Consider the following 14,832-nt stretch of genomic DNA (forward strand, 5'->3'; position numbering starts at 1 on the left):
ATACATGTACCATATAACTGCAGAACATGGCATGGAATAGATTAGGAACAAAAAAGTGGTCTGTAGTGATGTCTAATTTCAATTTTGTTTCAGTTCCCATTTAATTTAATTTCTTGAAACTGTTATTTATCTGTTAACTTTTTTTTTCTTTTTATAGTCCTTCAACCATTTCTGCCAGTGCTAACAAAACTCAAGAATGTTAAGACTAATGTTACAGTCAAAAGTGCTAAAAATAAAAGATTGTTTTATAGCTAATAATTTGCTGTACCCCTTGGAGACAAGCATGCATGTTTTGATGCATATATGCACACATTTTTTGGAGGGATCTCAGTCTCTCTCTCTCTCTCTCTCTCTATATATATATATATATATATATATATATGGAGCTACTTTTCTTTGTGGAAATTTCATTACTTCAAAAAAGAAAAGTAGATGCCCACTTTAGCAAAAGTGCAGTGCAGTCACTGGATTAGCTAACTAAAAAAAAAAAACACAAAAAGAAATCTTCAACCAACTGAAGTAGACCCAGATATATATATATATATATATATATATATATATATATATATATATATATATATATATATATATATATATATATATACACATGCAGTATATGTGTTTGTGTGTGTGTGAGTGAGTGTCTGCACATCTGTCTCTGAACAATGTCAATATATTTTATATCTATTCTTTTACCCAAAAATAAAATTGATCGGGTAAAACAAAAGCAAGGGAGAAGTCTTGTGGAAGACTTTTTCCTCCAGTGCATTTTTCAGTTAAATTGTCAGATAGTAGCATACATGTAGTGCCTTTAAGATATATCACGGAACGTTCAAGAAGAGTTACACAAAAATTTCCACTTAGTGTTACGGCACATGGAAAGAAGTGTAAGACTGAGGAACAGAGTTCATCAACATTAATGTAAAATCTACTATCTCATCATTACTGAAATGCTGTATGGAAAAAAAGAGTGTGAGGGGGGATTTAATAAAGCCTACATGTTTTTTTTTTCTGTGTAGGTATCGTGCCACACTGCTAACATGGGAACGAACATTTTTAGTATCATTAACCGCTGCTGAGCAGCAAGCACGATCTCAGCAACATGGAAACTTCCATGGCATGCAAATCACCTCATAAGCAGGTGAATCTCATGCAAATGAGGGAGGTAGAGCAATCCAGCAACTGGATAGGCAGCTCTGCAGAACCATGTCAATGTCTGTAGTGCACATGGAAAAATTCCATGTACAGGACTGTAGACAGACAAAAGGGGTTGTAAAAATGTAGGCAGATGGACGGAAATGGCATAGCACACACATATGTGAGCAAATCTATCCTCTTTGTGTTCCAAAAGTTACAGTAAATATATTAAAATAAATCATTTTTGTTAATAATCTTAGTATGTTTGCACTGCATGCCGCAGTATACAAACACGCCTTATTAAAAAAAAAAAAAAAAAAAAAAAAAAACTAGAAAAATTAAATATTAATATCATGAGACTGAAATGCATTACTGGACCCTGCATGCACTATATACAATGGTAGCACTGGGTGCTTTTGCTAGAATGGAAGTCTTGGAAGTGAGTAGTATCCAGGTTGTGAGCACAGATCCCTATGCAAATGAGCTGGAGATACTGAATATCATAATGAGGTAACCGTGTTCACATATCCCCTCCATGTAGGCATAAAACAGTGTTGGTGTCCACAGAAGAGGTAGCAGACATCAAGAGAGGGTGTGTCCAATAATTTCTAACCTGATTGGAGGTTAGCTGTGCCTGTTTGTGTGACATGCCGACATGTTGAGTGTTGAAGTCTGGGGGTGCATGTGCACTGATGTCTAAGCTTTATTTACGTATGCGGTGCATGTTTCTGTGCATTTGCATGGTGCGCCTCTGTGCTGAGCATGAAAGTTTGCAGGGGTATGCACTGACTGCTAAGCAGTGTTTACCTACAGGACATGAGTTTGCGAGATATTCTGCAGTGCTCAGAGTATGTAAAAGGCCAATGGTGAATTAATTAGTGTTGATCCTTGCTTAACTTCAACTAGGGCCATTAAATGATGTCAGTGATATATTAGGCAGATGCACTGCATCACAGGTAGCCAATCACACAGGCAGCACCTACAGTACAGCACTATAAAGTATGAATATATCCTACAATCGCATTTTTCTTCCATATTCTGCACCATTGGAGTACAGACTTGGGAATTTTGACTGACAAAATGCCAGGGACTGCTGCATGTATGCTACATTTGTATGTGCTAGATCCTGAGGTCAATGCTCTGCTGCTTCTGCTGACAACAGGCCTAGGCAGAGAAGGAGTTGAGTGATCAGGCCCAGGGTAACCTTCCAGGAACTACATAAGCTGGAGACTGTAGACTGCTACAGGGTGGAGAGGGACATACTATAAGAACTTGCTAAGCTCTGCCGCCCTCAACTAAGGCCCAGAGCCAACAGAGGGAAACCCATCCCAGGGGAACCAAAGGTATGTGTATCCCTTAGGACAATAGCCACAGGTACCTTCCAAAGACCAACTGGGGAAATAAAGGGGGTGTCACAGGCATCAGTATCCATGGTCCTCCACCAGTTCCTGGATGCCATGCTACCACGTCAGTGAGCACATATATTTTCCCCTCACCCCTGAAGTGAGGGACAGCAATATGCAACACTTCTACCATGTAGCACACTACCCTGAGGTACTGGGTGCCATAGATTGCACTCTTGTACACATCAAGGCACCACCCAGAGAGGAGAGTAGAATCTGCATCAACTGCAAGGGGTACCACTCCATCAACTGCCAGGTTGTGTGCAATGCCCAGGGCATTATCATGAATGTGTGTACTGGCAGCCCTGGCAGCTATCACAACTCCCATATCTGGTATGCATCACAGCTGTACCAGATGTTTGCTAGGGGGGACATCCCGCACAGCCATTTACTGGGGGAGGCTGGATATGTGCTGGAACCTTGGATGATGACACCCCTCAGAAATGAACACACACCCACAGAAGAATGCCATAATGAGGCACACGTGCAAACTAGGAACATCATTGAGTGTGTATTTGGGTTGCTGAAGTCACAGTTCTGATGCCTAGATATAACTGGTGGAGCCCTGCAGTACTCTCCAGCCACATGTGCACATATGTTCACAGTATGTGCCATGCTACATAATATGATCCTGTGGAAGCAACTGTGGCAGAATCAGCATAGGGAAGGAATACACAGCCCCCCACCAGTGCCTAGGTCACCACAGCCACACTCACAGGAGGACTTGCAGGAGAAGGTCCCTAATGATGCCCCTGTAGACAGACATAGGCGTGCCCAGTATGCCCTGACATTGGCTAAGAGACAAAGCATAGCACATACACTGACAAACTATGGCCCCAGGGGCTGACACCTTACTCCCACTGACATACATATAATAAAATAGCTGATGGCAGGCAACCCACACACCCTGTACCTATCCATATATTGGCTGTGTACTGCTTGCAGCACACAGAATCAGCCCTGAACTACAGTTCTGTCAACTGCTGCATTCTCAAGGTAAGTCTCTAACCTACACACTAATTGCAAGGATTACTATAATAAGGTATAGTATGTATGGATATGTTACTGTTATACAAGAAAATATAGTGGACTATTTGGCCAGAATTAACATCCACATGGGACCACTGATACCCACCAGGTCCAATAGAATGTGCTTCTTAATTTTCACTAGGCCTCATGGTTGGAATATTCATGACATCAGGCAAGGTAGATGTTAAACAGTGGGCACACATGATATTTGGACTACTGTCTACCCAAGCTGATCATGTGCTGTTGTTCCCCCACCACCAGTACTGTAGTGTACCCATATAACTGCTTTAACAGAATATCAGCTATGGTATAGTAGAGGACCAGGCAGTATCAAGACTGTAAGATAGATAGCGCTCACACACTGTATGTCTCTCTTTGTGCAGGAGAACAATGTACATGTGTATGCTGTTGAATGTGTGATGGATGACCCCTGTCTGTCTAGCGCCTTGTGTGGCTCAGAGGACTAGGGTAGCCAGCATGGGTGATGGCATTGATGGCTCTAATCTGGAATTACTCACATCTTTTGCATGTGAGGTAGTAGTACGTTGGCGTTTTTCATACCTCTCAACCACTTAGTGCAAGTAATCTGGACATATCCAGAAAGATTGGGGGGACAATGGCCCAAACATAGGGACAGAGTTTAAATATTGGTCACATAAACCTTGCTTGACATAAAGGTATGGAAGTCGTACATATATTCTGATGGATATAAAGTCTGACACACCATTGTTTTTTCTGTAGTTAGTAGAATGTTTTGATGACAACATTCAATAAAGCACCAGAAATCCAAAGATGTGTGAGGAACAGACCAAACATATAAAGTAAATCTCTGGACACTCTGTGAAAATCCGGACAGTTGAGAGGTATGCAGACTGTCAGTCTGTTGGTGGTGTACCATTACCAAGCCCAGTCACATATTTAGTACAGCAGACAGCTGGGGAATGCTGTGGACATTTTGAATGAAGTGCAGTACTGCAGAAACAGGGGAAAATGTTAATGTCTGTAACATACAAAATCCCAGACTAGAATGCTGGTAGATGTGGCCTGGATTCACATTATAAGTACTGACAGTCCTGCTGGGCATTCCCGTACACTTAGTAAAAATGAGTGCAATTCTGTTGGCCCTTCATTGAAATGACCTATTATGTATAAACATCTATACATACAGACATATATGTATACATATCAATCTGTTAGTATCTGTCTCTCACATGCATAGTATATCTATCATTATGTAGTGCCAAATAAATATATATAGCTATATAAAATAAAAATGAAACATAGACTCCCTCCATATATCTACAGAACACATATACATACCATACACACACACACAGCTACATTTATATATACATCCCTCTTATACACAGAAATATGTGTGAGGATGTCTGTATTGTCCAACATACCCTAATAATGGTGAATCACACAGCCATAATGTTGCTCAAAGGATCCAAAGTAAGGGTGCAACAGTACATAATCCACTTACCTACAAACCCCTATGCCTGCTGGATGTCACCATGGAGACAGACACAGGTGAGCAGGTGGTGTAATGCATAATCGTGTCAATGCACATATGGACTGGGTGCATTGTCTATGCCCACAGTGTTGCCTATGTTGGAACTCACTAGATCTCTGGCTATGGCCAGTGTCTATACTCATAGTTGCCACACTGGCCTATTCAATGTCTTCACCCTATGACTGTCCCATATATGAGGCCTGTGGGGACTGGGTATGTGTGGGCACACTGACTGTGTGTTGACAATGGGGGCAAACGTGGGATGTCAACCTCTAGGACAGATTCAGCCCCTGACAATCCCATCTGTGTCTCACTGTGGCCACCATCATCATCAGAGTCCAAAGAGACACTGACATCTGGTGGTGTTGGGGAGAGACCTCAACCCCCCCTTGTTCACCTGTGGAAACCAAGACAAAAGCAGTACATTTCTGCCTGCACTATTATATATGGAAAATCCACAAAGAGCCATACTAATGAGGATCCACAACTGCATTACCACTCTCACATCCTCTCATCTTTTCTTTCATGCATGACAGACTTCCTCACAACAACATACACATTTGACTCAAAGCCTTTATAAAAAGCACGTCAGGTAAATCATATGACACTTGGCCAATACAATGTACCTTTTAGGTATGCAATACGACACTATACCTGGTAACACAGGACATAAAACCCCATACACCTATCTTAACAAATATATACAAATACAAGTTTCAATGCCTAAGGTATGTGCTATCGACCTTTCAGTATGTACAAGGCATGTCAGATTAATAGCCTCATGTACACCAGGAGGCTTATTTACTTTAAAATATAACTGCAAAAGTGTTTCTGCTCATTCAACTACACTCTTGTGATTACCCAATCTAGGAAACGTAGGTAACTGTTCCAGAATGGAACATACAAACATTCTACTCTGGTTATACACATTACCTGTACTTAGGTTATTTTCCTGACCCTTACCCTCAATGGTATATATACATATGTTCCATAATAAAACAGTATCAAGCTTACCAGAAGACGGACCATGACCTTGGACAACTCCTGACGGACCTGTGAAAAGGTGAGGTAATTTCAGTACCACTGCATATTGCAGCACAACAAGGTAATATCTGCATATATCTCACATGTACAGTAGCTACTGTGTTACTTGATGTATTGCTGACATTCTGCATATGAGTTTACAACTGACCTAACCCTCCCAAAGCACATAGACCTGACACCCACGTAGAGATATGTAAAGTCTGACAGAATGACTGCTACAGTATTACAGTTGTGATCACAGTAAGCTTACCTGCACACTCCTTTGCTGTGGACACTGGCACCCACCCCGTGATGTGTGGTGTGATAGTTGCCTGGGAGCTGTCATGTGTCCCTAGCTTCACTAGGAATTCCTCAGTGGCTGTGAGTGGGTGTTCCATTGCAGGCCTTCTACTGGTGATGTCACTATCCCTGGCTAAATCAGCTGCCCTTCATCATGTAGCATTCCACATGTCCTTAGCATATTGTCGAACCTGCTCATATGTCCTGGTGGCCAGTCTGATTTGTATCCCAGACAAAGTCTTTCCACAATGCAGCCCACTGTTCCCTGTTATGCCTCCCCCTGGATAAGAGAATGTGATGATGCTGCCATAGTCCTTGAAGTATGAGCTCATTCTCTGAATCTGAGAAGGGGGCGTGCGTTCTGTGATACATTAGTCCTGAAACACACCAAAAGGCAAACACATTATAGGATCAGATACTTGGATTCCATAATGTACAGATACAGCAAGAACAAAATGGTTGGCACTATCTACTGCTTGCTCATACATGTCATACCCTACAGTATGCCAGCATACTATGTCTGTGGATACAACTGAGATAGTTATCATTACTGAGGTAGATCACTGTGTGCCATGACAGATTCTGCTGTATGATCATACACCCAACACTCCGGTCCACTGTGGGGTGTACGCTAAAGCCAGCCACTCAGTAATATGTCATAAGACCAGTGCCAGACAAATAGCAGTGTGCTATTATAACCACTATATTAGGATAATCAACAACACAAGTGTGCCACAATGACAAAATACAATGTAATCCTGCTATATTGTATGTTCCCTCTATATGTAAGACAGAAGGGTGTCAATGACATGTCATTACCACAGGTCTAAGATAGGTTTACTGCTGTACCACCCTATTCCCCATATCTCTATCCTCCCATCTGAATCCTGTTATACATAAATAACAGTTACAGACCTGGTGAAGTGCAGTACTTCTCTGTTAAAATGTGCTACTTCTACTGTTTCCCAAAGGTGTCCTCTGTGTAAGGGAAGTCTCATACCGAATGTTTACTCATAGCCAGCTGCTTGTATTTTAACATACTGCTCATTAGAAGGTAATTGCCTCTAAACCAATCTATGACTCTGATATGCTAACTGGAACCAAAACAGCTGAGTTACAGTATCATTAGCCAGTGACATGCAACCACTGTACAATATATAAGGCCATCATGTAGAGTAGGGCCCCTTTCTTAGCTGTTGAGATAGACATTACTGGGGTGAGGAGACTACATCATCGCAGAGGGTAAGTCTGTAGCAGAAACCTTTACTTAGCGCTGTGTATACCACAGGCTGCAGCTGCTGCTGCAGGTAATAGAGATGAGCAGTGAGTGTGAATACTTTGGAGGGAAATAAGCTGTATGTGTATGTGTGTCAGCTGTGTCAGATTTGTTGTAGAGGCAGAGCCAGGGTGAGAGTACCCTTGACACCTGAGTTACAGCATGTGTTTAAGGTATGTATGTTAGTCAACTGTGTCAATAACAGATTACTAGGTGACATATAGTAATGCTATACAGATATGGGATTTGTGTCCCTTCCTGCAGACCTGCGCCTCTCAGTAGTGGAAATCAGTTATTTAATTTGCAATGCTTTGTGTGGCTAATGAGTGCATGAATCATTCATTAATTGCTGTCTTCACTGGATTTGAGCCCAGGACTGTGTGTGGCAAAATGTACTGTATGCAAGGCATTTAACAGACTGAACTACTGAGTCACTGCTACAGTGGGTGTATTTGCATGATATATGTGCATACATACAGGCTATGACATACATTTACTACATCCATCAGTATGTACATGGCTTCATATAAATTTATTTCTGCACCAAAGTCCCAGTTGAATATGTATTTTACCATGAATGCCTTAGAAGGTGACTTTCTACATGTTGTTGATAAAAGGGCACATTTACCCGCTTTCACAGGCCTCAGTTACATCCATTATCAAGTCTTTGGCTTTCTAATGGTGTACTATTACACCAGAGTCCAAGGTACACTCCCATTTATTCCATGGCTTTTTATTTCAGTTTGCACAGTGTGGCAGGGAGTGCAGCTCCACTGAAACACGCCTAATGACTATAATTGTAAATTACCATGTATTTTTTAAACCGTATGTTTTAAGTAAGAATTGCATGGAGTGGTGGGTTAATGTAGTGTGTTGCAGGTGTGATGGGCTTTGGTTCGAAACATGGCAGAGGTGTTTATTTTGTACATTTGTCTTACAATGTTGAAACACTTATAGTCATTATAGCTCTATTTAACTGAGGTTAGCAAAGCTGCATGATGCGGCATATCACGCAGATCCATGCTAAAAAAATATAAAGAAAAGAAAAAAGGGAAGCTAGGAAAGTGGTGAAATTGGGGCATGTAGATGTAAAAACATAGTGAAAGGCAGGGAGCGATGTGCAGGAAGGGTGTAGGAAAGATTCATAGTTATCCATTTCTTGTACAGAAACAACTATGCACTTTGACAGAATTTTTAGATGAATTTGGATTCTCAAACCCCAGAGAGTGGGATGAGGACAACATAACTGCTTTGTCAAGCCAATTGGACTGAATTGCATGTGTCCAGTGCACATGTGTGAAATGGAGAGCTATTTATGGGCCGATATTTTTTTTGGACGGGTGCCATTTTTTTAATGCAAGACCGTTATGTTGGGGAAGGTACATGTGGGGGAGGTAAGTTGGGTAGGTAGGGAAGCATTTGCAAACAGACAAGGCAGACAAGACAGCAGACAGGGGTGGTGTGTGACACATGAGGGGGTGAACACATTGGATAGGGAGGGTGTTGTGGAATCCGAGTCCCATCTGCCTCCAAATGGCAGCAGTGTGATTCACGTTTTTACCCATGGGACTGTTAACACTGCTCTATCTCTGCCCTGAGGGTGGCTGTGCTGAATGCTGGGCAGCAGGGCAAGGCTGGCCCACCAAGGTGGCCAGCATGCCCTCAGTCCTGCACAGGTGGTGGTCATAGCCACAGCTGACTATCCTGCACCCCGACTGGCAGCTCCACATGGATGACAACAACCCCTCTTCCACATCTCCCAGGGGGGGGCGGGCCCCATCTCCTGGGGCAGTACTACCCAATGCTGCAGGTAGTACAGGGACAGCAGAGGGGGCACCACCAGTCTGGGTCCCAGATGTGCTGGAACCTGGTGCCATGGTTAGCTGAGGCAAGGTAGGGGGATCAGCCAGAACCAGCCTACCTTGATGTCCTGTGAGAAATGAAGTATAGCAATACGTTATTGTTAGTAATAACCAAACTAATGTTAGTATTAACAGAATTGAACATAATTTGTCTTTATCCAAATACATATTAATGTATAACATGTGCAACATAACATTAAGTAATATATCAATTATTATGGTAACAGCATGCCAGTAAAAAGTAAATCATAGGGTCAACAAAACAGTTAGTTTAACAAATATGTTAATATTGCATCATAATAAAACATAACAATAATCAACCACATTTTCCAATATATAGTTAGCTGAATAAAATATATTATTAAATCATAATAAAACATAATAATAATGAAACATTTGTCCAAAATATAGTTATTGTAAAAAAATATATTAACATTATGTCACAATAATGAATAACAGTAATAAATAAATGAAGATAAGGGGTGGGTAGACAGATAAAAATTCCATTACTGATATTCAGATTATATCCCTCAATACACTGAAATATATTCTCAACAGCCATGTAGTGTCAGGTTTGAGTATAGTGATTACAATTCTCCTATAACTGATGTAGCATGTACATACTCTCAAGCTGTTACCAGGGTCAGTATGGGCCAAGTAGTAACATATTCAGGAACACCACTACACAGAACAGTTTCACATAATGTGGAATAACATAACTATCCAGATTTTCTGTAAATGGATTTCATAATACATTGCATTACAGGTAATTTATCTGCTAATCATGTGACAGATAGATTAGGCAGTTTTAATTACATTACGAGAAAGTGTGACACTTGAGAGGGATGTCTGGGTACAGTAAGTAAACTAGACAGCCGTCATGCCTTAACTGGCAGGCATGGGAGTAGAACCCAATAGCTGTGACTGCAGGGGACATCTGCAAATAATGTAATAATTGACTGCAGCAACTTAGTACATACATGCAAGGGATACATCCCAGCCATACTGGGATTACACAGCTTTATTTATAAATCAATAATGCTGATGAACACATTCTTGGTATTGATGTTAACATTCTGTGAAATATAAACATGCTATCTGCTTATAATATGAGCCATCTCACCCATGTATTTGTTGTGTTCCTGCTCAGAGAGAAAATGTCAGTATTACATGACTGATAGTGAAAACTTAGTGCAATATACCACTGGATTCGAACCCAGGACTGTGTGTGGCAAAATGTACTGCATACAAAGCATTTCACAGACTGAGCTACTGAGTCACTGCTAATTATTTGGCGACTGATACTTGGCTGGAGATCACCTGGAACTATACTATGAACTGAGCAATACAAGTTACAGGACATTCTTCTGGCATTCTAACACTATTACAGTGTTATAGTAAACTGCTGTAACAGTAGAACACGCATGCATTGAATATAGCCATACTGCATATATAAAAAAATGTTATTTAGAATCAACAATGGTAGCGAACACATTTTATTGTTATTGGTTTGAAATATTTGTGAAGTCAGCACACAATATCTGCCCATGGACTGGGATTCCTCACCCATATACCTTTATTACCTGAGTCTGAGGAAGAGAGAGCATTATGCAACCAATATTGTTCTGGAGACAGCCTTGGACAGTATTACAAGTTGAGCAATCCAGTTTGCAGACCATTAGATTTGCTGGCTACAACTATTACAGTGCTACACTAGACTCTAGCAACCTTACCATAGACAATCAATGCATGCAGCTCTACTGCAATGGTTTTTACAACACAATCATGCTGAACAACAGCTTGCTTATTGTTATTGGTATTGCTAATGCTTTATTGAAATACTCTTCTTATTGTTCATTTATTGCACTACAGCTCTACAGCTCTAATTGACCATTTATTTCAGTACAGTTCTACATGCCCATTTATTGCAGTACAGTTTTTTCTTGTGTATACTTTATTGCAGTAAATGCTTTACCCTTTCTTGCTTATTGTACTTCAGTTGGCATACTAAATCCGTACTTACCATGCTCACGGCACAACCTGGCCAGGCGCCCAGCATGGGACTTGACATTGCGACCCCACTCAGCTGCAGCAGTTAGGAGAGAACCACACCACTATGCATACCTGTTTTGCAGACATTCAGCTTGGATTTTGGTTAGACAGAGGAAGACATACTTACATACATGTGGAGCATTACCAGCTTGAGCTTCCTGGACCCAGGTGTCCAGGGTTCCTCTTTTCCTCCTTTTCAGGTCATCAAAATGGTGACAACACTTCTCACCTGTGTGGCCGATACCAGTAACACTGGTGAGTTCCCTGGCCAAACAGTCCCAGCCCTCCACCTTACACTCTGAGCCTTGGAATCCACCCTGCATCAGCCGGGGTTCATGATTTTTTAATAAAGAGCCAAACCATGACCCTGGACTCCTGAATGCATCACCGCTATGCCCAAAAGTGCACATCTTTACCAAAACTGCCAGCCATACCAAAAGTTGTTTGAACTCCAATGACTGTTGCAGAATTCCTGCTTTTGGGCATAATACAGGCTATTTTCCTTCCCTTACACATCACTCAGCAACATTCAAAACAGTGCCACGTTGCTTAGCAGCACACAAACCAGCTAAGTGAAGCCATGCAGTGTGAAAACTTGCAGAAATATAGTTTTAGTGAGGCTTAGCACCTCACATACATTGGTAGCTGTTAGCATGTTTATGTACTGCTTCGCATGAATGAGCATTGCTTAGCAGAGCACAGCAGTGTCAAAATTCACAATACTGTAATAAAATTAAAGAAAAACAGTACATTTATTTACAGACATATTCTGCCTGTTATAGACTCGAACCCAGGACCTGGTAAACATAAAACTGTAATTCTACCCATGGAGCTAGTTGGATGTTATAAAGACTAGTATACCTTCACATATACTACTCGACTACCTGTTAGTGTTGCTGAGCATCATGCTGCACCACGCATGTACACTTAAACACATCAATAAATAAATAATTAATTACACCCAGTTTCTATTTCTAGAAGCCTGACAAGTGTCTGCCATGTATGTACAAGGTCTGCTGTGCTCTGCGCTGTACTGCGCAAATGTAAATGTAAAGAAAAATCTAAATAAATTTAATTGTGATAATTAATTACATCCAGTTTCTATTTTCAGATGTCTTCCAGGTGTCAGCTGTCTCAATGTGAGCACAGCTTGGCATTGCTGATCTTTGCACCACACTTCACAAACATGCGATAAAAAAAAATTATAAAAATATAAAAAAAAAACATAACACATCATAAAACTGACTTATTAGACAGATGACACACTTCACAACATTACAACAGTTGTGGGGAATATTCCAGGGAGCCTCACACTCATCTGCAGCCATAGGTAGCCTCTACATCTCTCCTTACACTGATTCAATATCCATGTTCCTCAGTTCTCCCTTGGCAGCCTGCCATCATTAATATGTATGGTGTGCTGCCGAGGGGGAACCGTGGCCATGTATACAAATACATTCTGTGTAAGCTCTACACTATGCCTACACGGATTTTATTAAATCCCAAGGAGAGACTCACATTAATAGTTTACCATCTCGTGTTCACCTTCTGTATTATTTCTCAGTGCTATTCTGATTTATTAGGTCCTTCTTATTTTAAAGAATGATGCATGTATAATTCTGACATAAGAAGAACCCTTCTCCAGAATAAATCAGGACTAATACATGGATATTTGAGCATGGGTATAAACTCTTCTAGCTTCTTAATTTCTATTTCATGCAACTGCTGTGCAGTGGGTGAATAAAGTGAGCCAAATAATTCCTTATGACCATTCTGCTATTAAAAGACATCACTCAAACTGGGTCCAGTGTTATATTCTTGTATTTACATTCAGTCATTTGAGGTTAATTCAAGATGCCAACATGCGTACTCTGCTAACAAAGAAACAAAACCTGCATTGTCACCCTCAGTTGTCAGGGAACATTTATAGCACAGGGACCAGGTCTTCCTTAATCAGTGGCTTCCCCCAACACCCATATACCCTGTCTTTATATTGATGGCCTTATGGCTATTCTCATATTCTCATGTGATTTTGAAATCTCTCTTTAAAGTTCTGCTACATATTCGTGACATTTGTTTAACCATCCACCACCCTTCTGTGTAACAATACTTAGCTTTATTTATCTGGAATACTTATTTTGTTTTCTCAAAATGTTGACCCCTAGTTTATGTAAACTTTGTTAAAGGCTTTTAACCACTATGAATAATGATTCCCCCTGAAGAACTTAACTCCGTGACATCCTGCTCTCCTTACTCTCATCAAGGTTATACACCATACCATATTTTCATTAAATTTACTATTTGACATGTGGAATGACATTTCATGTTAATGTCAAACAGTCTAAAATATTCATCACATTAAGGCAATACTGAGTATATGTGTAGTCAGACAGTAGGTGCTATGAAAAAGAAGTCAATAGAGAAAGGAACAATATAATTACACACATACATTGTGTTAGTATATGATGCATACATGAGTAGAAGACAACTTAAATTATTAAAAGTATTTATATTGTTTACTGTTTAATTCACTATATTTAAAATATGTAAGTGTTATGATGCAATGTTATCCATAGTAGAAGTATACTGAGAGTGGATATTTATCATCTCATTCCCTTCAGTATAGTCCTGCTAGCTGGATGGATTGACAAAATGTTTTCTTAGGAGCCAATGATATCAATATTGCAATGGCCAAAGTCTCTATTATCACCTAATTAACCACTGGTCAATCCATAAGGCTTTGAGAAACAATGTAGATGCAAATCCAATTAAAAATGATCAGCTGATAAACAACATATAAATTCTCTATAATTCTGCAGGTTACTGGGCTAGTACTGTTATACTAATTGCCAGAAAAATTGGCTAAACAACAGAGAGTTTAAGCTTCTGTTTTCTGTAGTACCCATTTTATGTTTATTCATATTTGTAATTGTTTTTGTTTTCTTTACAATCTTGTCTTTGGGAGTACTCAGTTTGTAGTACTTAATGAAGAAGAATGAGTTTTGTTTAAGGTGATTAAATATTATGTATAGATGACACAACTTGGATGTACCTGCAGATGTGTGTTCACCCTAGGGATATTCCTTGAGGTATGTGCTAGTACCTTCATTTTCTAGGAAATCAATGATCTTATTGCTGTGTAAATGATTTAAATTAATAAAAGACTGATAATAATGGACCCATCCAAAAGCCATTTAAGGCTTCTTTGAACATTGCTACCGTTACTTTCCTGCT

This window comes from Protopterus annectens, chromosome 1.part0 (genome assembly GCF_019279795.1).
Source record: "Protopterus annectens isolate FY-2018-M chromosome 1.part0, PAN1.0, whole genome shotgun sequence".
Classification (NCBI taxonomy): domain Eukaryota; kingdom Metazoa; phylum Chordata; order Ceratodontiformes; family Protopteridae; genus Protopterus; species Protopterus annectens.